Genomic DNA, 24,193 nt, shown 5'->3' with positions numbered 1-24,193 from the left:
CATAATTATTACAGATATATAATCAATAATCAGATTGTTGTATTTTTTTTGACCAGTTTGAATTTTATAAGTATAACAAATAATAATAATATGATACATCTGACCGCGCTGAGCAAAGCACACTATACAATTACTGTCAATATAGCAGATTCGCTTATGATAGGTATTATATGTTATTTACGATTTAAAAAAACTCCTTACATTCACATTTTTGTATCTTGTTCGGGAATACACTCTCGTATCCATTTCGTTACAAATTTGAATTATAATATTTTTTCCCACGTTTAGTTGTTGTTTTTCATTTATCGGCGTTCCCTTTAAGGAATTAATCAAATATGTCGCCGCCGATGCTACTGTGTATCTATAACAACAAAAACACGACTTACACTACTGACAAAAATACTGGTTAATGATCACGGGGGGATTTTTTTCAACTCCAAGGCGGGGCATTAATGAAGAAGTAACAAAAAATTAAAATAAAATTACAACAAAGACAAAAGGAAATCCGAAGACAATGAACTTGGTGATTTGTTTAACAACTTCCGAACAATATCACATGATGTGAGGAGTGTACATAAATCCTATCGGCTCACGCACACGCGCACGATAAATATTGTGTATATTGTATGTGTATAATGTATACATATATTGTGTTGTCAATAATAATAATAATAATAATAAACAACGCACTAGATGTATATTATGTAGTCGTCATAACGTATAACTATACGGAATTTGTCGCGTGGACATGTCGAGAATTAACAAATAATAACAAAGAGTGGGTGGGGGACTTCGTGTTGGAGTCCATATTTCTCGTTTTACACATACACTCACACGCACTATTGTAATTTCAAATTACCTCTCGTACCATCCAATCAGATGGGAATTTTAAATTTCATATTTCGGGCTGAACGCACAAACGAACACACATAGACGCGCGCGAACTCGTCGCATTATATAATAGCAATAAATAATAATATAAACGTATACCTATGTACATCATCGCCATCGAGAGAGAAGTACATACTTGTAGATTTTACGGGGTACGATAGTTGTATATATTTGGACCCTTCTCGTCTAAATACCGTTCGAGTGCTGCCCTGAATTTCCAAACTAAAACGTATTTATACCGCCCAAAACACTACGACGAGTGGCTCTTGAGTGTGTTCGAGTAGCACGCACGTATTGTATAATATATACTCGGTCTCTCCCACATGGACAATCTGCAGTCCTCGTTTCCATCAATGTCCGTCGCTACGTTCTGGCAAATAATAATCGTATTATTATGTAATATGATTGTATAAAAAAACTTCTACTGAGTAAGATGTGATTTTATATGAAAGAAACATAATCAGATTTTATCTTTCGCTAAATGATCGAAATCTTGTTATAATAATAATTTCGGTTATTTTTTATTATAATACGTGCGACACATAATAATAGTACAAAGTTATAATTACATTGTTCAATATAATACACAAATATATTATAATACAATAATATATATATATATATATATATATATATATATATATATATATATATATATATATACAGGGTGATACTTTAAAAACTAAATATTTATGTTCTTAAAGAGTTCTAATGTTTTTGGGAATTTTTTTGTTTAATTAATTGAAACAATTAAATCCGTAGTTAAACAAAATTTTTAGTAATAAATTAAATTTTTTAATTATTATAATTGTTATAACTTAATTAACTGTTCGTTGAATTTTTATAAGTTGAACTTAATGACTTCTAAGTTCAAATTATTAATAAAAACATTTCTATTGCCGTTTATAATTTTCGAGGAAACGAGTGTTTAAAAATACGACCCGAATCGCTTTGTAATATACATACATGCAGAAGCAATGATTTATCGGTATCTAAATACAATTATTTATCGACATAGTATTATAGATGTTATGCCTAATGGCTACTACCATGATAGTGTGTTAAAAATTAATTTTATTCTTAACGATTTACATAACACCGGTGTAGATATCAACAAGCGACGAGGGTTTTTATCGTTCTTATTTTCCATACAATCGTGTATGGTGTATCATAATAAAATTCTTTATTACATTGATAAATTACCGATTAGTATATTTTTTTCTAATTTTGTTCAACAGTTTGGACAACCGTTTGTGTAACGTGTATTATGCGTAATCACACAACAACTAGGCAATTATGAAATCATTTTTTTTTTTTAATGTGTTTATTAAGTAGCCACAATTAGTTATTATTTATATCTTATCAGGATTCCTGATTACAGCATTTTAATATTATTTAGAATTCGTACTATAATCTTCAATCAATAAATTTAGTATGTTATAAGTTATAATAGTATAACAATCATAATATGTTGTGATAACAAATCGGCTAAACTGCATTATATAAACTGCATAGTATAGTTTGCGTGTGTTATAATAAAACTATAATAATCATGTTTTTTATCCGTTAATAAAAGATTATAGGTACCTACATTGTTTACGTTTTAAGCCTTAACCTGTAGCCGCCGCATATTATATTACTTTATAGATATAATAATAATAATAATAATAATAATAAGATAATGAAAAGACCGAATATAACGTTTCCGCATAAAGGAAATCTCTGCCGTCTCAACTGAGTCTACTACGGGTAAGGAGTGATGAGGAACACGTAAAAAGTTTTCGAACTCAATCTTAAGTTTCCACGTATATATAATTCAATGAAAGTTTTAAACGCAGGGTATTTCGGCTGTTTAAAATATCGTTTTTTAATGGGTAAAAGTTTTTTCCACGCGCGGATGATATCTGTTAGTTGTTTTTCGGATTTTATGTATAACCCATTAAGCGTCCCAGGGTCAACCCAGATGATTGATGTAGCCTACAAACGGAGTCGGTGACTGTCACTAATGTTTAGATACGGCGTGTAAAATAATAATAATAATAAAAAAAAAATATACATCCAATTTAAATCCGTTAAACTCTCGCCAGTTTGGTGTCGAATGACAGAAGCAGTTTTGATCGCTCTCAATTAGCTTAGGTATACATTTGATTATTATTATTATTATCATCATTATTATCATCTTTAATTCGATTCTTTTTTTTCGCGACCGCGTGTGACTGCTGTTTCGTTTCGCGTTTCCATAAAAACGGGTTTCCACGCGGATCAGTGCGAATAACCCGCGACATTTAGTTTTTGTCATTTTTTCCTCCCTTTTATTTATTTTTTTATTTACGATCACTCGGGCTTAACGATCTGTAAACTCCGGTTTGTCGGGTACGATAATCTCTTCTCGTTTTCTCTCTCTCTTTACACACACACACACATATACATTTAGTTCTCCTACCCGTTCTCCTCTTCCATTCGCTTTATTTTTTCCCGGGAAATCGATGAACTTACGCGCCTTTATACGTGTATAAAAAATAAATAAAATGGGAATTCATCCGACCGCGTTTTCCGGACGACAAAATTGCTTGTAATTGTTTACTATTGTAAACTTATTAGCAATGAATAATATATATATATATATATATATATATATTTCTTTTATCCTTCTACGCGCGATGTGTTTAGGCGCTCTGTTGTTGGGACTTCTAGTCACGATTTATTTTAATTGCATTATAAATCCGAGGACTTGTCGGCTCATGATTATTTATTTATAAATATATTTTTTTAAGATTTTGTGGTCTAACGGCTTTCCCGATTCCTCGTTACCCGGCATTTTGGGATCATTGTATTAATAAAATGTTGTTCAATACGGTTTGCTTGGATTTAGACGCGCGACTTCTTGCGTTACATACTTTTTTATCGTGCATATACTTACTAATAGGTGTGTATTAATATATACATACTTATTATTATATATTATTATGTATACCATCGGATTAAAACGTTTACTTTTTACACGTATATATTGTTCTATATAATATATGTATATAACTTATGAAAATACAAATATTAACTTTTGAATCTTTCGGCGTCATGTAGTGTGTTTTTTTTGCCACCAGTCACGAATTTGTTTAACGAAAATAGTTATTTGTTTATTATAGTGCGATGATGATGTCATAATTTATTTTTATATTGTTATTTTCCGTGATTTAATGGTAGTTTAGCTATTCGATTATGATTTAAAAGTCAAATCTTAATTGTGTACAAAAGAATTACTACATAAAATAATATACGCTGTATAGGATTTATAGCGTAACAAGTTATTATTTTTATAGTGTGTATGTGTGCGTGTACAACAGGTGTAATTGACAAGCCGATACAAAGAATCACCAACCGTTATTAATCATTTCAATAAAATTGTTGCCAAAAATGGTTATTTGATATTTTTCTTAACATCATTATGAAAGTGAATACTATTTTTTATACCTGCCGACGACTTTATTTCTTTTTGTGTGGAAACATTTTTGTTTCTCACTATCAAATTTCATGAATTAATAACATTGTTTCAAATAAACAAGCATAGGAAGAGTTCGTGATAGAAACATTTTACATAAATTATATTAGTGAAAACTTTAGCTGTGCATATTATCTATTGTAGTAGTGTATAGTATTCAGGACAAATGACAATATTAATATTATGATATCATAATATAATATCTTGTATAAAACAATATATTTTATCTATGATTTGCCTAAAACATCTCATTCATAATTGAATCATTATATGTGTAGTGGGTTATACCATCAAGCAAATCTTATCTGAATGACAAAATTTCAAAATTCAAGAAATAAACACCATATTTGTACACCTCAACAACTAGAAGAAGCATATTACAACCTCGATCTACAATCAAATATTAATAGCATTAACTTCCTTAAAGAAACTGATCTACTTCTCTTAATCTAAGCCAAATCTATTCTGCAAAAAATATTAAAATATAATTTAAGCTTGTGAACCTATATTATATTGTGATCGTGGTGCACCTAGCTTGAATACTCGTCGACGGACGACTTATTATACATATTATTGAATCATTGGATAATAACGGGGCACGTTAAAAAAAATGTTATTGTTATTTTTTTTAATAACAATTAAAAAAAACTGACTTGGCTGTCAGTCGTATAATATTATAATCATATGTGTGATACGCATGCGCTTTATTTATTTTTTTTCTCGGTCCATCCGACCCGACCGGTTTGTCGTGAAGACTCGTTCCAAACTGGAACCGGCAATTAAATCCAAAGAGAGCACTGTTTGATTTTTTTCCTTCTCTTGGAGATGTAGATGGATGTTTTTGTGCGCGTACATTTATAGTGTGCGTTTAGATCGCGTGACCCGCAGTCTACCGAAGAAACTGCCGTTTGACTCGAACTATGACTCATGTGGGTTACTATCAAGAGGCTACTATAAGGTCTAGCCCGAATTAACCTCAATTCTCGTTGATTGAATCCCATTATAAAAATGTACAGTAGAAATCGAAATACGTGCGCGGGACCGGATATTGTTTGTAATTTATTAAAATATAATCTCCGAACGCGAGCAGTTGTTAATTTTTGGGTGCTCGATCGACGTACGAAATTTCGTCGCAAATGTCGAATATATTGTTCTGCAGTTTTTAAGAACAGTATTATATGATTACGATTTAAGAACTGTACACGTTTATCTATCGCACTGGAAATAATTATTATAATACTGAAAAGCGATTGTTGTTTTATTAGGTACGAAAAATGCATGCCACAAATATTTTCCAAGCAAATGTTTGTATATAAGAAGCTTAACAATTCTTCGCAAAATAAAGAACGTTTAGTTGTATTGGTATATAGATGATAAACTTGCACAGTCCTCTGGCTCTCAAATACAACACCCCCATAATCATACTATCAGATTATCGTATTCGGTTTAGAATTTCTTAAATATACCATTGTTTGCAACGTTCGAAATATTATAATATAATAACACTTGAGTGGTGTTAAAAATTCCAAAATTTTTTAAGCGACTTGTCATTGTTGTCGTGCTAATTATATTTTCGGGGAAGCGGAAATTAATGGAGTCGAATTAATTCTATCGTCCGACGATGACGTAACGACGGTGCTAGCGGAGATGGTGAAATGATAAATGTATAAAATGTGCGTATATAAAACGACATAAACAAAACTGTGTTTATGTATTATTCGTATTTTCTATATAGGCTCGACTATAGGTTAGTTGTCACAGCATATAGAAGATCATACGAGTTTCTGTCAGCGTCTAAAAACGTATTATAGTTATTATCGGCTCGCAACTCGCGTTTGTACGTATATATTACCATTAAATACTATTGATTATACATCATAGTATAATAATTATAAGATCAATGGTATTAAAGCAATAACGGTAATTTACGATCGCATCATTGCTAGGCAGTGTTGTTGTAGTCACGAAAGAAAAATATTTTCGGACGGGTTTCGGAAAACCGTCACTTCCTCGGTACCTCAGAATTGTCGTGGTCTGAAATCGTATATTATTCATCATCCGTATAATAATATGTTATACAATGACGAAACGAATAATAATTCGACTGCCATCATGACGTGTGGACTTGTATTATAATAATAATAATTAATATTATTTACGCGCTTGCACCGACGCCCCGCGCGACAACGGCGATTACGGAGATAATCCTGCGATTCCTGCGCGCAAAGACGCAGCGACGGCGACGACAAGAAAGAGGAGCCACACCATTAATACCGCCGCCGCGTGTGTATTCATATAGAAGCCGTTTAAAACCCCGTGCGGATCGATAGCGTTTTACAACAAAAGACCTCCTCCGCTCGTCCCGTTTCGCTCCGCTATATCGTTCGCGCTCTGCAGTGCGCCCCGCACCGCTGCTTGCGTCGTGGTCGGTGAGTGAGTTCCATGTACGGTGATTGGGTGTAGAGCGGTATGAGGCGAACGGAATCCCGAGTAAACGGCGGACCCGGTACCCGTCCGGGGGTAGTTGTTGATGGGCGGTAAGGTGGTCGCCTAAAGGGATTGCCCGTCCGTCCGTCCGTCCGACGATGCGGAAAAACGGGAGCGCGTCGGCTACGCAGAGTACTCTCTCGTTCAATCTCTCTCTCTCTTTTTCTCTGCTCGGCGTGCCCTCCTCTGTATTTCTCCTCCCGCAATCCCGTTTTCTCTTTTGCCACTCTCTCGTCGCATCTCTTTCATTCTCTTTCTCTCCGCTGCCGTCTCGTCTCAAAGGGTATTTGCACGAAGTATGTGCGTGCGTGTGTGTGTGTGTGTGTGTGTACAATTTAAGAGTGTAAAGTTGGCTCGTCCCCCACCTGCGCCTCTTCCTCATTGGCGTGGAAAGACTGTACGGCGGCGACACTTTTCCGACAGTAAAACCATCGGACCGTGTTTATCAAAGGCCATATAAGCGCTTTAATACCATCGTGCCGCCCGAGTTAAAACGGACGGTCAGTGACAGCAGACAAAGCATATACGACGGCGGCGCGTTACCATGACGATAAAAGGACCCCGGAAATGTCCAGCGATTATTATTATTATTATTATAGTGAGAGAGAAAGATAGATAGAGAAAGAGACAATTGGTGAGAGGGTGTACAGCAGACGAGGAAGAAAGAAACCGTCGTCGTCGTCGTGTCCGAAATAGGACGAAAAAATATATAAATAACGTAAATACACCGTTTATGTGTGTGTGGGAAGTCGAATGTTTACAACAGGGAATAACGCCAGCGTTCTCGTCCCTCTCGGGGCCATCGTCACACGGTGTTGGTGGGCGGAGAGTCGTCGTCTGTTCCATTCTTCCTTCGGGGTTACTGGCGACCGTTTGTTCTTATCCGACGGACGATATTATCAATAATAGAATGACAACATCATTGGTGTCTTCCGTCTCGACCCACATTTCTATACGATTAGTTGTTGTCACGTCGTTATATTAATTAACGCCGACGATTAGGCGGCAGTTTTCCAACGATCATCGCCAATGTTTTTACACGATAAATAATAATTTATAATATTAATATCTACCAGATGGGGGCTCCTGTACATTATGTATATATATATTATATACAATAATAACGGATTCAACCAAGACTAGTTTCCATATAATGAATCCTTTTACGGATTTATAAGCATGTTTTGTTATAGTAGTATGATGTATATATATATATCTTCAACGACTGTGAACATACGCGCGTGCCGTTGTAATATATTATTATCATGATTTTTGTTCTTCGGAAATCAGCGAGAGTCATTCCTTATTGTTACCATCGTAAAATCATTCTTATATGACCGAAACAGTGGTCGTTGAAAAGTTAGCATTTTATTTACGCGAATGGTTCTTATCCGACCTCAGATAATAACCCTTTTGAAACCAAAAAGATCCGTGTCGTTTTTTATTGTTTTTATCGCACTATCGGTTTAACAAAACGTACCTATATAATATAGTAAGTAGAGGTAATAATCATATAATACACTTACGTGTCACACACTCGCACCATAGTATTCTTAAGACCGTGTACTTGCTTGATTTTCAATGTTGACTACGAGTTATTTATTATTGCGTGTGGATATTGATCATATAAAATACATAACAAAAAACGGAGGTCTTTATTATGTTGGAACATAAAAATTCGTGAAATTTTATTCTGAATTATATTAATGTGGATGTTATATTATATAGATGATATGTATGTACATATATTATTGATATGCAAATATATAGGTATTTTATCAATTTACCGGTTAAGTATTTTACTAAGAAACGTATATTTCGTTTGAAAAGTATTTAGTCAATGATGTATGCGCGTTTGGAAATTAAACCGTTGGCAAATATTATTTGGGAATCGTATTTAATTGAAATGTATTTTGTCGAGATAGTACCTATAAAAACATACAAAATATTTTCCATCAAAATAAGTTTCTGAGAAAATATGATTCCAGTAAAGTGTATTTCAGTATATTACAGTTTCCGACAATATAATATATTTACAAATGGATCGTGTTTCCAAAGTAATAACGCATGATTCAATAAAAATATGGTTATGAACTAATAATTTTTAAACTTTATGCGCACCCATCGATAATAGATTAAAATATTCAAACGCAACATAATGTAACTTTTCTAAGAAATTGAGGGTTAATCAAATAAGTTTAAAACTTTTACTCAAGGCCGCCATAGGTTATTTCTCAAGTTGATTTGAATAACGAACTCAAAACGAATATATATTATATATGTATAATATATGATATATTATAATAGTACAATACGAATCTTATATTCTTATAAGCTCAACGCGGACTTTAAATTTTAACAAATAATTAAGCCAGGATTTAGACCTTCCAGGAGTCAATATTTGATTGTGACTTGTCTTGTCAGTCCTCATCAATGGAAAATTTATGATGATGTAAAAATACAATAATATATTTACATACTTGCTGGTTGTGCTAGTGTAAAACTACTAAAACTGTATGATGTTAAATAGTATTTAAGTTCACTATGGAAATATATAAATAGGTTGTCATTATTAAACCAAAATATAAAGTATTGATTGCTCGGTAACCAATTATTTGAGTAATTTAGCATCATACTTTAATAATACCGTGTTGACATGTATAGGTACTATGTAATATAATTATAATACGTTAGAAAGTTCGATATAGTCGATATATATATACGCACACACTCACGTACGTGCATGCGCATAACATCGTGAATAATTTCTGTTCCTTCCTACCTATATGCTGTGTAAACCCTTATGATTTCGACATAATTGAATAATTTGTGCGGTGGTGGTGGTTATTCGAATACGATAATTTGGTCAGTAATATGCGCCATGCGCATAGTATTATCATAATAATATGATATACAAAATTATATCACGCGGAAGGGGTGTTAAACGAGTTAAGGCGTTAATATCGTAAATATCTGGAATATTTCCATGTAATATGGGTTATTGGCGGACTATAAAGAAAATATATATGAAAAAAAAACAGCATCATAAATATAACCGCTTCTTTGGACCAAGGTCCTAGCGAGAAGCTCTCCTCTCCTCGTCTTCATTCAAACGCCTTCTAGTATACGCACATACACAATATATGTATACTATTCAGAAACTTAACTGCGGTTTTATATAGAACGTCCTTGAGTATTTTTTCTAATATATATTTTTTATTGGCACAGTGGTCAATTATTGTGCGCCGGACCGTGTAATTCTTTTCACTGTACGGAAGAATCGTGACTTGGCCACTTCGGGTGACTGTTATCGTTTAACTGTTGGTTATTTAACATGGTGTGTATATATATAGTGTATAAAATAATAAATAATATATAAGGAAACCTTCAAGCAGATATTGTTTTAATATATACCATTACAGACATAGACAGTCAAGCTACCGTTTGTGTTTGTATTGCGTATATACTCTACTGTTATAATTTGATACTATGTATTATATATGCAGGTACCTAAATAAAATTTGTAAAAGCTGTAGACGTAAAAATACATTTTGTTTCTGCTCTTTTGATGTAACAACTTTCTATTTTATACACTATTGTAATCTATTAAAACTTCATAATGATGTCGAATGTACTGAATAAAAACGAAAAGTCAAACGCTTAGTGTAGCTGAATGTCGACGAACACGTCTTCTCTCGTATTCTCTCAGTGTAGTACAATATAATTTATAATATATAATCGTTTTGTTTACGGCGTCGAGGGAGCGTTGTAAATGGGACTTATAATTTCGCACTCGACTATACGGTTTTCGTAATTATATAACATAATGCGTATGTTTATATATACCAGTAAAAACCCGTACATCCCTCGTATTATATTTATTATATTGCGTCTTCGCGGTCGAAAAGAATGATGACGTGCCGAATTTATGAATGGGCGTCGCCCGCACCCCAACAACCGTTTTGCTCTTTAAAACGACTCCTCACGTTTCGAGGTGTAAAACCACGATTTCTACCCTCTTTCTTTCTTTGAAAGACCGTATAATTTTTTAATATTTATAAAGTAGAGAGGTGCTCGTGCATTGGTCTTTTTTTCGTATATTTTCGAGGAGGAGGAACGTAATTTTTATGCCGAAGCACAATGTAATAAAGTAATTATTATTACGTCGAAAATAACGTTCTATTAAATGCGGTCCCTAATCAAATTATTATTTCATTTTTTTTTATTTTGCCACACGAAACTTTAATAATATACATAAACATCAGTATTACTTTAAATTCCATTTATTTATTTCACATTCTTATTATTTATAGGGTTGTCATAACGTCGTATTAAAAATAAAAATGATATTACACGAAATATAAATGTTTATCAAGGACAAATAAAAAAATAACTTTAAACACGATAGGTACATAATATTATATAATTTAAAAAAAAATGTAGAGTAATACAAACAACTTCAAATTGTACCTTTACACGTTTTTATATTTTTACATAAAAATGTCCTTCATTTAAATACGCGCGATAAAATCTATTAACTGCATTATTATTATTATTTCTGTGTGTTAGAAATGTTTGTTGTCGGTCGTTATTTGTATAATAAACATTGTTTTAACCTTACATTGATTAAAAGTCAACGCCCAACGCTATACCTACCCAACAGTTACAGTATACTACCCGCGTATTGTGGGTGGCTGTCGTCGGTAATCGTACACTATTACTGTGTACATGCGTTATATTAATCTCATGAGATCTAATCGAATTATTATCTACGGGCTTTTATTCCATTTTTGGTTGATTTTCGGTCCTCTTTCGATTTTCCAGCGACATATGACAACATAATAATTTGATAATTATAAATATACAACATTATTAACTCAGTCATTGATATTAGACACTATATATAGCCATGCGTTGCGTGTAAAACTATACGAATCAGTTTTTTAATTTTAAATACCTCAATATATTATATAGATACGTGTAGTAATAAAAACTCTTTTCATACGATATAGCTTAATATTAATACCTATTTACACATATTGTATACATATATTGTTTGTATCGTATTATAATGTGTTAGCAACGAATAACGAACGAAATTAAAATGCATTAAATATCACGTCGCCGCGTGTGTACGACTATAATCGCAGTAGTAATACCGAAGACGTCATAATTCCTGTGTATAACCTATATATATCGTATTATTATTATTATGTGCAGATCGTGTGGGCTCCACGCACGGTATCCAATGACTGTTGTTCAGGTATTTGCCTCTTATCGGTGACATGTATTTTCGCGTTGTTTTATTACGTTATATACATTAAAATATATAATATATAATATCATAGCTAGGCCTCTGTGCACCGTAGCTGAGTGCTGTTACAACGATCGACACCATTCGTTTTCGTATTGCGATCGCCGCCGCAAGCAGAATTACGTGTCGTGTTCCGTCCTGCGGTAGCGGGGATTTTTGGCAAGTCCGCCGTCTATCATCGTGGTTTTTCGAGTGGAAGCTCGCTTAAATAATATAATTAATCTTTTTACAGTTATGTTTATATTATTGTTGTGGTGCGAACAGTTTTTGTATATCTATAATATTTATTATTTATATGTGTAAATCGATGTCAACTCGTGTTTAATAAGTGTAATACACATTTTAACGTCGATATTATATAGATATTTTGTATCATATACAATATGTTCATATAAATCGCGTCGTGTTCCAACGCTACCACAGAAGTAATATTTTCTTTATAACGACGTTTTCGTTCCGCTATACTGCAATATTCGACCGTTTTTCTCATTCTATACTTACTATACTATAGGTACGTAGTTATTGAGTGCGGTAAATCGTATATTGTTAAAAATTATAATGGCTTTTTGCATTCAAATATGTTGTAAGAACGTTCGTTTTCGAAATTAAATTTTAATTTGATCGTCGCCACCGATTTCATAATTTCCGTATACTCTTGTCAAGAACTGTGTACAATATTACTGTATTTACCGTTGTGATATGTGCGAGATCAAAACGACTCCATTGTTTAAGCGTTTCAAAGAGTCGACCTATTGTTCGAGGCCGTTCGTTATTGGCGGATAAAATAGTGAACACTTTTTTAATCATGTGCCTGCAAAACCGATTGAAGAGAAATCAATACAGAGACGGCTACGGTTCACATATGCATGCATAATGGAGACAAGGAGAGACCATTATTACATTTTGTAAATCCCGTTCAAGGTCAAACCGATCCAGTTTTTTTTTCGGCGCCACCATAGTATTATGGACGTTGATGACGATGACATAGGATATGAATTACTGAGAACATTACAAGTAAAACACGCGTTATTATTATTATTGTTGTTGTTGCTTAACTGTTGAAACCAAAAGTGCTCAAAACCTCTAAATAATATACTTATTACAGCAGCGAATAATATTATAATATATTATATGGATAACGATAACAATTTTTCACTTCAAATATTGAATAAATTATTAATTCCGTCCGTTTCGATGAGAAAACGATTATCTCGTTATTATTAATCGTAAATGTCTGCAGTCGACTGTACGTACTAATATTTATTTTCCCACCGTGTAATATTACACTTGCGCATAGCTTAGAGCCGCAGCTAATATATATTATAATAAAATATCATCGTAATACGCGTTCGCTCATAATATATATAGGACATATATAGGTGCGTAATGTACAGCGTATGATATTAAGTATACCCTATTATAATATGAAATATATATTATATTATGGTAATAATAAAATATATACAATAGTATAATATTACGTTTGGCGCCTACATAATCGCGTGTGTTTTCCACAATCAATTTCTGTGTTATAAATAATAATATATTGTATATATATATGATTTTGTTCTGTTTTTCAATTTCTCTTTTGCGCATACATAATAAAAAATATAACGATATCATTATAATAATATTATTATATCGACTGCTTGAACAGATATAGCTTGGTGTTGTTCTTTGTTTATTTTTATTCGGTCGAATTACAAACGTTGCGCGTAGAGCTCGGTCGAACGGGATACGTCTGAAAAGTTAATTTATATATACTATATATACGCTCGTCTATCTTTTTTAAAATGTTCATTGAGCGTATTGGTTTGCTTTTTAAAAAGCTCTGTGATAATTATAAGTATTATGTATATTATTATACCTGCAGTGCGGCGGTGCCGTGGTTTTTTTTTGCACCCCTTCTCGCGCCAGCGTTTGGAACGACTCTGTTGGAAAGCAGAAATTACGAGGTGTCATTTATTGATCAATCGATTAATTATTCATTCAAACGTGACTCAGCTCCACGAGTAAATATCGAACGTATTCCATTCCTATATAGGTACACGGCTATACTTTTCGTGTATTTTATATTATACCGTTTACCTAACTCCTGCAGGATACTTTTATTCTTTCAGACATATCGAAACTTTTATATGATTCTTAATACAACTACTGCAGGTCGTCTAGACTAGAGTAATATTTTCAACGAAGTGCACAATTTCACAATCGTAAATACTGATGCTGTATTGCGATTTGTTTCCTAAACAAATCGATTATCGTCAAATTACTATACAGGTATATACTCAGATGCGTAAATAATTACGTTTTTATACGATAAAGTATCATTATTGTGTATAGGTTTACGATTTAAACCATTAAACTACATAATAATATTGTACAACCGACTCGAACGGAGTTTCAATAATATTATATATAATAATATAACTTATAAAGACTTGCGGTAAAGCCGTTATTTTTTTCTTTAGTTGTTTTGATGAATTTGTATTATTAAAGTCGAAGAAAAAATGGATGTCATGTATAATCCTAATTGTTTTAACGAGCTGTATTAATGATATTTTTTTCTCGGCTAACCTAGGCCTTGATCACAGTTTGATTTCATCGAACGGTAAATCGATGACGGTATTTATACTCTTTATCCGCGATATTGCTGCAGGGTCCAATACCTACAGTATATATTATACATATAGTAATATAACAATATGCCTATAATACTGATTATAGATGGATAACAATATGATATTAAGTGCTAATAAAAATGTAAGCCTATATTGCGAAAATTTTATTACCTCTATATTATTGATATTATTATATACTTATAGTTAACTATATGATACAGCCGCGATTGTGCTCTCTGCTGTCGCATGAGGCAACGATGATTGCATATCAATTATCAATAGACTCGTTTGTGTTGTGCAGTGTGTGTATAAATCACCATATATATGGGCTTACGTATAAAAGTCATAATACGTATAATACCACGATAATGTTTTTATATTTTTTTTAATAATTAATGTCTTCACCGCTTACATATTATATCTTATGTGTAAAAGAAAAATGCTGATGTTATGTGTTGAATAAAGAAAATAATGTTTAAAATATTATACTTATACTTACTATAATTTAATTTAAAAATTTAAATCCGATAAAATACTAACAGAGATCGGCTCTTTCAGATTTTAAACCATTCATAGGTATAATATAAATATATTAATCAATTTATAGGCAAAATTCCCAGTAAAAAAGAATCCTAAAAAAAAAATAGTTCCAGAACAAGGGTGAATTATTAATTAATAAATGTATAGAATCATTATAGTATTTGATAAACCGTTATAAAAATAATATTGAAATATTAGAATATAGTAATTACCTTCTTGTATATTTAGAAACATTCATATTAATTGTAAACGTTTTTCCTACAGAAAAAGTTTCTCCTACTTTTTTTTTTTTTTTTGTTACTTGATTCTCTAACGCTTTCTAATAATTCTATAAAGCCAATTTTACTTCGCCCACAGAAATTTTCATCAATTTTAAAATATTTGGATGCTTATAGACGCAAGTTATGATAAAATAGTGTTAGATAGGTATGACAGATTTACTTCATGTAAGTGCGAACTACAGCCATTTTACATTATGCACTAACTAACCAGAATAAATATTTTGGTACTTTTTTCTGAGACTTTTGTTTATGTACTGGGACTTTTTTCGCAAATCATTTTAGGCCTATAATGTGTATACAATATAATATGTATTATTTATAAACACTGTGTGATAATACAATGGATCAAAATATTTATTTTTTAATTTCAAACCATGATTAAAGCTTAAAAAAATCCTGCGATAGTTAAAAATATGTATGTATGTATGTATATATAAATACCTATAAAAAATTATAGCCTCTGGATTTTCGCTTTTTCCCTTTCATAATCCCAGTAGTTTTTAATACCGCGCGTGGTTGTTTATTATAAATATTTTTATTTTGGCAAATTTTTAATATTATTTAATAAAGTCTGTTTTTCTCGATGCTATTTAGTAATATAACGATGAGATTTATTTTTTCTGCCTAAAATGTATTGCGCCTTCGTGGGTGTATTATAAATTATAATATTATTTATCGATTAGTAAAAGGTAAAAGGGATGAGCGATAATTAAGGGCTAAATGGCATGGCTGACGGCTGTATTCTGAACGGGATGACCGACAGTTTATGCTATTGTACTCCCAAACACATCAAGTTACTGTTCCTTTGACCATATTAAGAATGAAGTATTTAGTTTTTAATTTTGGGGACAAGCATCGCATTTACCTGCACACATTTTGATTTTACTTTCCCGAAAAGTAAAGAACAATCGCTAGCAGTTATAGCACCTACAACCTATTATAGCCTTTTATCACTTAATATATTTCATGATGACGATACTGTCCTATAAATTTGTAATCGATTTAGTAAGACGGAAAATATATTATTATATAAATGTATGTTTATAATATATACCGAATAAACGGCTATAAATTTATAACGATAATTTAATAAAATGTAAAACCGGTTTTATACGGATAATGCGGTAAATACTTGCAGTGTAAGTATAGTATACAGCTAAAAGTATTCGTAGTATTTTTGCCGTCGCCTCAATGGCAATCGGCAGAATGCAGTTTTTGTTTCATCCGATGACAATAATCCTGTTGTCGTTCCAGGGGAAAAGAGACAGAATGGAGGTTTTTTTCGTTTCATTATTATTATTTTTTTTTCCTACGAGTAGGTCGAGAAATGAAAATTATTGCGTCCTTATTATTTAACACACATCTAAGAATAGTTGTGCGTTTGAGCAATAGCAGCGGCAGAGTATAAAAAATATTTAAAAAAAAATGCCGTCTCGTCTGCAAGCTAATCGCCTGCTCGTTTCTATACGAGAACCGTGTGAACCCATAAATTTCATGTTGGTCGACAAATGTAATCCCATTGTTGTTTTGACCAGTTGAATATGTGAATTTGTTTTTAAAAAAATTCAGTGCCATATTAATAATACCGACGATGTTGTTTATAGAGCCGCCGACAGTATTTATTTTACGTGAATCGTACAGTTCTTCAATAATTGTACCTATCACAAACGATTTTATAATAATAATAATCCGTGACGACAGTGATAATATAAATAAAATGATATTTTACCAAACAGAAATGTTGAATAATCGTAATACCTGACCTTTCCACATTCGAGTAGGTAGTTGCTTTGTTAAAAAAAAAAACAGAGAAAACATTGTTATTATTATTAAGCATTAATTGTTAAGTAAATAATTTTTGAAGAAGAAAAAATTACAGTTTAATAAATACAAAATAAACCCTTTGTGATCAAAGATACAAGAATAACGTGCAACAAAAAAACGTTATAGAATAATGTTCTTTGTATAATTATTTTAATTTCTTTATAATTTTCGTGTCAGTCAAATCTTTTCTTTATTTTTCATTCTAGGTACTACTTATAATATAAAAAAGTAGTTTTTGTCTAAAAGCCGATTAATTTTTAGTAAAATATTATATTTTTAAGGTATTAAGTTTTCTTAATGAGTATCACGGCTCTAATTTTACGCAACACAATTACAGCACAGCAATAATCATAATCCGATTTTCATTTTTCTGAACTTTATTTTTGATGGTACAACATTTTATTTTTATTAAGTTGCTGTACAGTTCCACAGCAAAGACATTTCCATAGTTTAAACTATAGAGCCCATTTTTATTACAGCCAATTAATTGTACATATTTTTTTTGTAAATCTATTACACAAATTATTCATTAAATATCTATAATTTTTACTGTGCTTAATATTCATTATACCTACCGCCCATAATTAATTTTATATTGTATACAACAATAGGCGTACGTAAAATAAATAAATTATAATATTCCGTAACATAATTGTACATAATTTTCCGAAACACATTATTTTACTTATACTAGTTATATTTATACATGTATAATTTACAGTATTTTATTACATTTCATTACAAAATGCGGAATTCACAAATATTAATACAACAGACTTTTTTATGAAGTACTTGTTTGACTTTACGATGTATATATACACCTATTTTAGTTTTTTTTTTTTTTAGATAAAACTCGTGCGTTTTGGTTTTTCGATTATTTTCCTCTTCTCTTTGTTTTTATTTGTCATAAAACTTTCCTGTTTTATTCACATTTTTGTTTTTGTTTTATTTTTCATTTTTATTTATTTTTTTTTTATGTTTTCGTTTGGCCTCATCTCAGCCCGTTCGTAGCATCCAGCTAAATCGTCACGCGTTTGCCAACGGCGTAATACAAGTACAAAAAGGGTTATATGTTCATGAGCCAGCTTCTCAGATGTACCCGTTGTCGGAGGAAGATAGCATGACGTCCCCAGGTATGTTTTGTAACAGAAAACAAGAATATAGTCTTAGGAAATACAATATTTAGGAACTTGGTTTACATACGCGTTCTTATAGATGTATAATAATAATACATATTTGTATATAATATTATGTGCAGACAGTACATGATTGGACACGATGTAAGGTCAACACATTCGACTTCTTACGTCCAATGACCTTATCCGCATCATCACCATCATTGTTACGAATATGACACAGGCTCGTTTTGCCGTGTAAAATATCGTATACGCGTATTATACGTTATGTAGTCAAATATTATGTTGTGCGTGTGACAATTTTCTTTATTTTCCGTTCGACGACTCAACAATATATAAAATATATATCTAATCCAACATATTATTATTTAGGAGTTATACATTTTGTGATTAGTTATTACTTATTACGCACGTATCTACCCGATGTTTTATTGCAGTTTTTACACGTTACAATAATTAATGCATATAATAACAAATGACATATTATAATAAGCGCCGCAGAATAATTGTGTTAGTGTTAATATTTTTAACGCTTTATAAATAATTTAACATTGATTATTATACTATGAGAGACCGACTATCGATGTTTATGTATATTGATATTTGATTGCATGTAGGTTAGTTTAAAATCTCGAAATAGCCCTATTTAAAATACATAATGATGTACATATTTTAGCACGCAAGCTAGACTGCATTTTGTTACAAACATAAAAACAATATGGATAGGTATGATATTATAATATTGTGTATTTTAATGTTTACGCGAAACGCCGTATGAAAGAGATTAAACACGCTTTAAGATTTATCGAATCCCGGGATGATTCATTACCCAACCTCCGTGTGTGCTTATTACACGTTTACAATCGTGTATACTACGAAATATAGTAATAATAATATATTATTATATTTTATAATATAACTAGTTACAAACGTTGTGTGTAGATACACGTCATGCCGGCTCGATGTTTGAATTTTTGTTTGTTCTTCGAGTTAAAAGTTTATTATTTTTCAAATTTCAAACAATTTCGGATACATACGCATAACACAACACTAACACAAATTTGTTTTTACTTTTTTTTTTTTTTAGAAAATAACGTTTAACGAAAAAAAACGACCGTTATGTTATAAATATTATCGCGATATAATATTATATTCGTCGTAGGTAGGTACAACAAACGAATTCAACTTTTGAATATATTTTTATTTTTTTCTGAGCGGAGCGATGAATGTATTTTATTTTGAAGTATGTGTGCACATGTATATATCTACTATTCTGTAATAAACATTTTCGTACAGTACGAGTACCTATATAGAAATAATAATATAAATAAAAAATTATTATTATTATATCCATCATACGAGGTTCTTTCCACTTTTTGCAGGGAACGCGTTGTTTTCATCAAGTCATAATTACTTCATAGCGTTTACTGTAGTGTACACCGACATCGTTGCCATATTAAAATGTGTACTTATATTACTAATATATATTATGCCTATACTGAATATTTTTTCCGTCGGAATGCGGTCGAATACAATTTTTAAAGACATCGCATTTAATATAATATACACCGACGGGGTGCAGGGTTTCATGCGTGTGTCCGTGATACTGTGCGGGGACTAAAACGTGTTATTAATTTTAAATCGAAAAAAAAAACGATTACCGCATCACGGGCAGGATAAAATTTTGTGACCCCAAATAATTTTCTCTTTCCCGCTCACAAAAATCGAACGTTCGCCACCGTAGCCGATCTGTTGCGCCTTTTGGATTGCAACTATGATATCGTAACATTGTACATCAGTCAACAATGATCACCCATGATGTATTTCTGAAATACACGTACTTCTTATATATAATATAATGTTGTATTATTTTTCGCTCTTTTAACAAACGGCGGCCGTCTATAACGTAGTAACGTACGTGCTCGGTTCGGAGGAGCCCCGTTGAACCCGTCATCGTAAGGTTATGAGTTTATAATATATTACACGTATATAATATGATGACGACCGAACTCTGTGGCACGGTCGGCAGAGGTGCAGGTGCGCACGATGAATCACACCGTATAGAGTCGCCCAGTATTGTATATAGGTATACGATCGCGGCCTGCACGCACACTCATTTAGGTATACACAGAGAGACGTATTTCTCGGAACGGGTCGGGCGTGTTCAATGGGGGACCTTATATACTATGACGATACGATAAATGTATAATGCGTACACACACACATCACGACGCGTTGTTGTCCATTGATATCGGCTTAGCGCCGTCCCTATTTTTATATTAAAAAGGTCTTCGGCGCACAAGGAGACGAAAATCGTCCTGAAATCCGAATTCACGTTCTATATATAATAAAATAATTTCTTCAGTAAAGTCCGCCACTTGCATTCTGCCGATAATCGTTTTCCATCCGACAATGCACCGCCACGGGCAACGTTGTTGCAGATCACTATGTTATTATTGATGATAGATTATTATTCTATAGTAAATACTATTTAAGAAACACCTTTAGATACAGGTGAGTGGGTAGATGGTGGATGGCGCATCTGGTATAAATTAGGTAGTAACTTATAACGAAAAAATGAGTTCAACGTGACCGATCGTTGTCGTCGAGAGGACTTTGAATGTGGTGAAATGACGACTCATTTTGATCACGACATAATAGCGGTATTCTCGGTCGGACGAATATAGAAACATAATATTATACGAGTACATAATATACGTTTTTATGCACTCGATGATAAAATATTATTTCGAAATCCGTGGAACGGTGGTAACCACTCTAAACTATATTGTTCGGTCAATCATCGTGTTTTTTAACTACGCGTAATCGCTATGAGACATGAGTTCGTTTCTCGTTGGAAATTTGTAGTAATATTCGCGGATACCGAATTGTGCAAACATAGAATGGAACAAGTAATATTTTTGTATACAATACGAACTGCAACGCTGCAATTATTGTGCATGCCGTCGAAACGTTCATATTTTGCGAACAAATATAATATTATATGACGTGAATAAATGTATTCAAATCGTTCCGGATTAAATAATAATACAGTATTACAGTCGCTGCAGCATAGAGGTCTGATTATTGTTTCGTAGAACGCGTCGTTCCTCTATGCCGTTGGATTTGAAAGGTAACGTAACATAATACAACGTGAAACGCGATCGAATCTGGTAAACATATAATATGATGAGAGGAGTGCGCCACACGCTTCATTATCCGTATTCGTCGTTTCCTGGAAAACAGTAACACATACATCCACCCCCGCACCGGCAAGTCGATTTCGGTCCAATTTCAGGCATTTCGAACATTACACATTATTATCGGGACGTGCTGTACTCGTACGGTGTATAGCGACTTGAACGGAGTGATGTACACAATATTACACATAGTAAAACATTGATAGGCCGTTTGTGGTGTGGTTAACATTTTCGGTGATAGGCCACCACCTCGACGTCCGTCCGTCCGGATGAATGGACGGAGACGTTTTTACGACCGTGTAAACACGAGACCGTTTTTCATCCCGTCCGTTTGTCGCGCAGCATCTGCCTGAGAGTTGGTTTATAATATGAAGCAATGTGTCGAAACGGATATCGTATGATGAAGTGAACGCGACGTATACTATAGAGAAGATGACGATAATAATAATAATTGTCATTTAAATAATAATAATATTATGGTTCATCTGACCAAGGGACGCGACGTGGCGCGTTGGCAGCGACTGCGACCGGTACATGTGGCAACGTCGCGAGTTACAAGTTACCTGAAAAAAAAAACACCGCCGATCCATTGTGGACGCCAAACCGGTTTTCGTTCCGGACGACACCTGTACACCGCCTACATTTCGTATTTTACACACACACATACTCCGTACGCACACTCTTGTCTGTCGTATGTACACGCTCACACGCGCGACAACAAAACGTAAATTAATATATACGTATAGTATCCTTTTGCTTTCTCACGATCCCAGGACAACACACATATACACGCGCACGACGGTGAAGAGTTGACTACAGTCCGTACGAATGCAGTCTCGATGAGAGTTCGGTACTCGGGGTTGTTAGCACGAAGTACAGTATCGAATGTGATTTTTATTGCTCGTGTCTTGGATGGACCAAAAAAAAAAATCATAATTAAAATATGACGTGTGATCGCGAACAGACGGACGCGATTAGATAAATTATAATACATCGAGTTCAGCCAAACCGATGTCGTTAAAATTTCCTAGATTCGTTGAAAATTATTTCCCAAACGGTTTTCCGTACATTCGTACGGTCTTCTATTGTACGTGTAGGTATATCCTAGATGTATAGTCTCCAGGACTGTACAGGAAGGGAATATATTAGTATTGTTGTTGTTGTTATTATTATTATAATCATTACAGTCGGTCGTGTGCAAGCCCGTCTCATCGTTGGCGGTTGTCTCTAGCTAGGGCACTACAGGGAAAGAATAATAAGTATATGATATTATTATCATCATCCCGAAAGAATAGTGGATAAACTGGTTTGACGAACACCATCGTCAGCGGGACTGTAGCTTGTTTATCATTGTTGCCCGACGCATATATCGCCGGGCTCGCGTATACATACAGAGGGATGTTATCGAGAGGAAACAATATTATTATTGTTATCATTTTGGTTTTTTTTTTTTAGCATTTCTAGGATTGTATATCTTGTTTAAACCTCGTTACAGCCGGTCGGCAGAGTACTGCAGGTTTCGTCGTTGTTCTGCATACGGCCGTACTCAGATCTACGACTACACCTCCCCATCACCCCGCGCTTAGTATGTATATACTGTATATACAATAGTAATAATACGAACGAAAGAATAGATGTACCGCATACAGAATGAATGGCTATTGTGTGTGTGTGTGTACAAATCATGTAAATGTGCTATTGCCAGCGAAGTTAGGTTAATGTATGAGGCGTGGTTGTATTTAAACGTTGTACATACAGAGTGATTCATGACTGCTATTACGTTTAAGATAATATATGTGTAGTATACTGGTAATAAAAAAATCTTTGTAAGATAAATACAAAAATATTTTCGACAAATATATAGATCCGTAGTTATTATATATAATATTATGAGTTATACATTTTCAAGTATTAAAAAATAATAATATCCATGGAGTTAATATTTATTTAACAGGTCAAAAGTTAATACCAATCAAATGTACATAAAAAAAAAGGTAAATTGTTGGAACTTACAATCGCTCCGTACGTTAATTATAAGATTTCAATTAAAATGTAATAAAGTAAAATAAATAATATAATATGTGGGTCAATAAGTAGCAAATCACGTATAGTTTATTAATAAACTACATAGTATCGTTAAGTTTTCCTTTCTATTGCGCACGACGTGCTACTTGTATGTATTTCAGTAAAACCATTTAATTCTGATAAAATAGCATAAAATGTATGTTATATAATAACTATTAGAATATTAATTTCGATTTTATTGTAATCTACAGGAACAATTCTAGTCTATAAATTCGTCTCAAAACGCGTTCGCTCATGAGTGTTTGTACTTTTATTAATTATTATATAGGTATAGTCGCACCTGGTTACCTGTTGATACTGCGGTATTCTTGACTT

The 24,193-nt window shown here is 32.8% G+C and overlaps 1 long non-coding RNA gene across 1 annotated transcript in view; it reads left to right on the top strand.

The window, feature by feature from the left end:
* Positions 1-24,187, top strand: part of LOC126549961 (uncharacterized) — a 38,626-nt gene extending 14,439 nt beyond the window's left edge. The window contains exon 3 of the long non-coding RNA XR_007603939.1: positions 18,458-24,187. This is a non-coding gene — a long non-coding RNA (uncharacterized LOC126549961). The remainder of the gene's footprint in view (positions 1-18,457) is intronic.
* Positions 24,188-24,193: the final 6 nt, after the last annotated feature.

Source organism: Aphis gossypii, chromosome 2 (assembly GCF_020184175.1).
Source record: "Aphis gossypii isolate Hap1 chromosome 2, ASM2018417v2, whole genome shotgun sequence".
NCBI classification, from domain to species: domain Eukaryota; kingdom Metazoa; phylum Arthropoda; class Insecta; order Hemiptera; family Aphididae; genus Aphis; species Aphis gossypii.
This window is presented reverse-complemented; position numbering and strand designations above follow the sequence as displayed.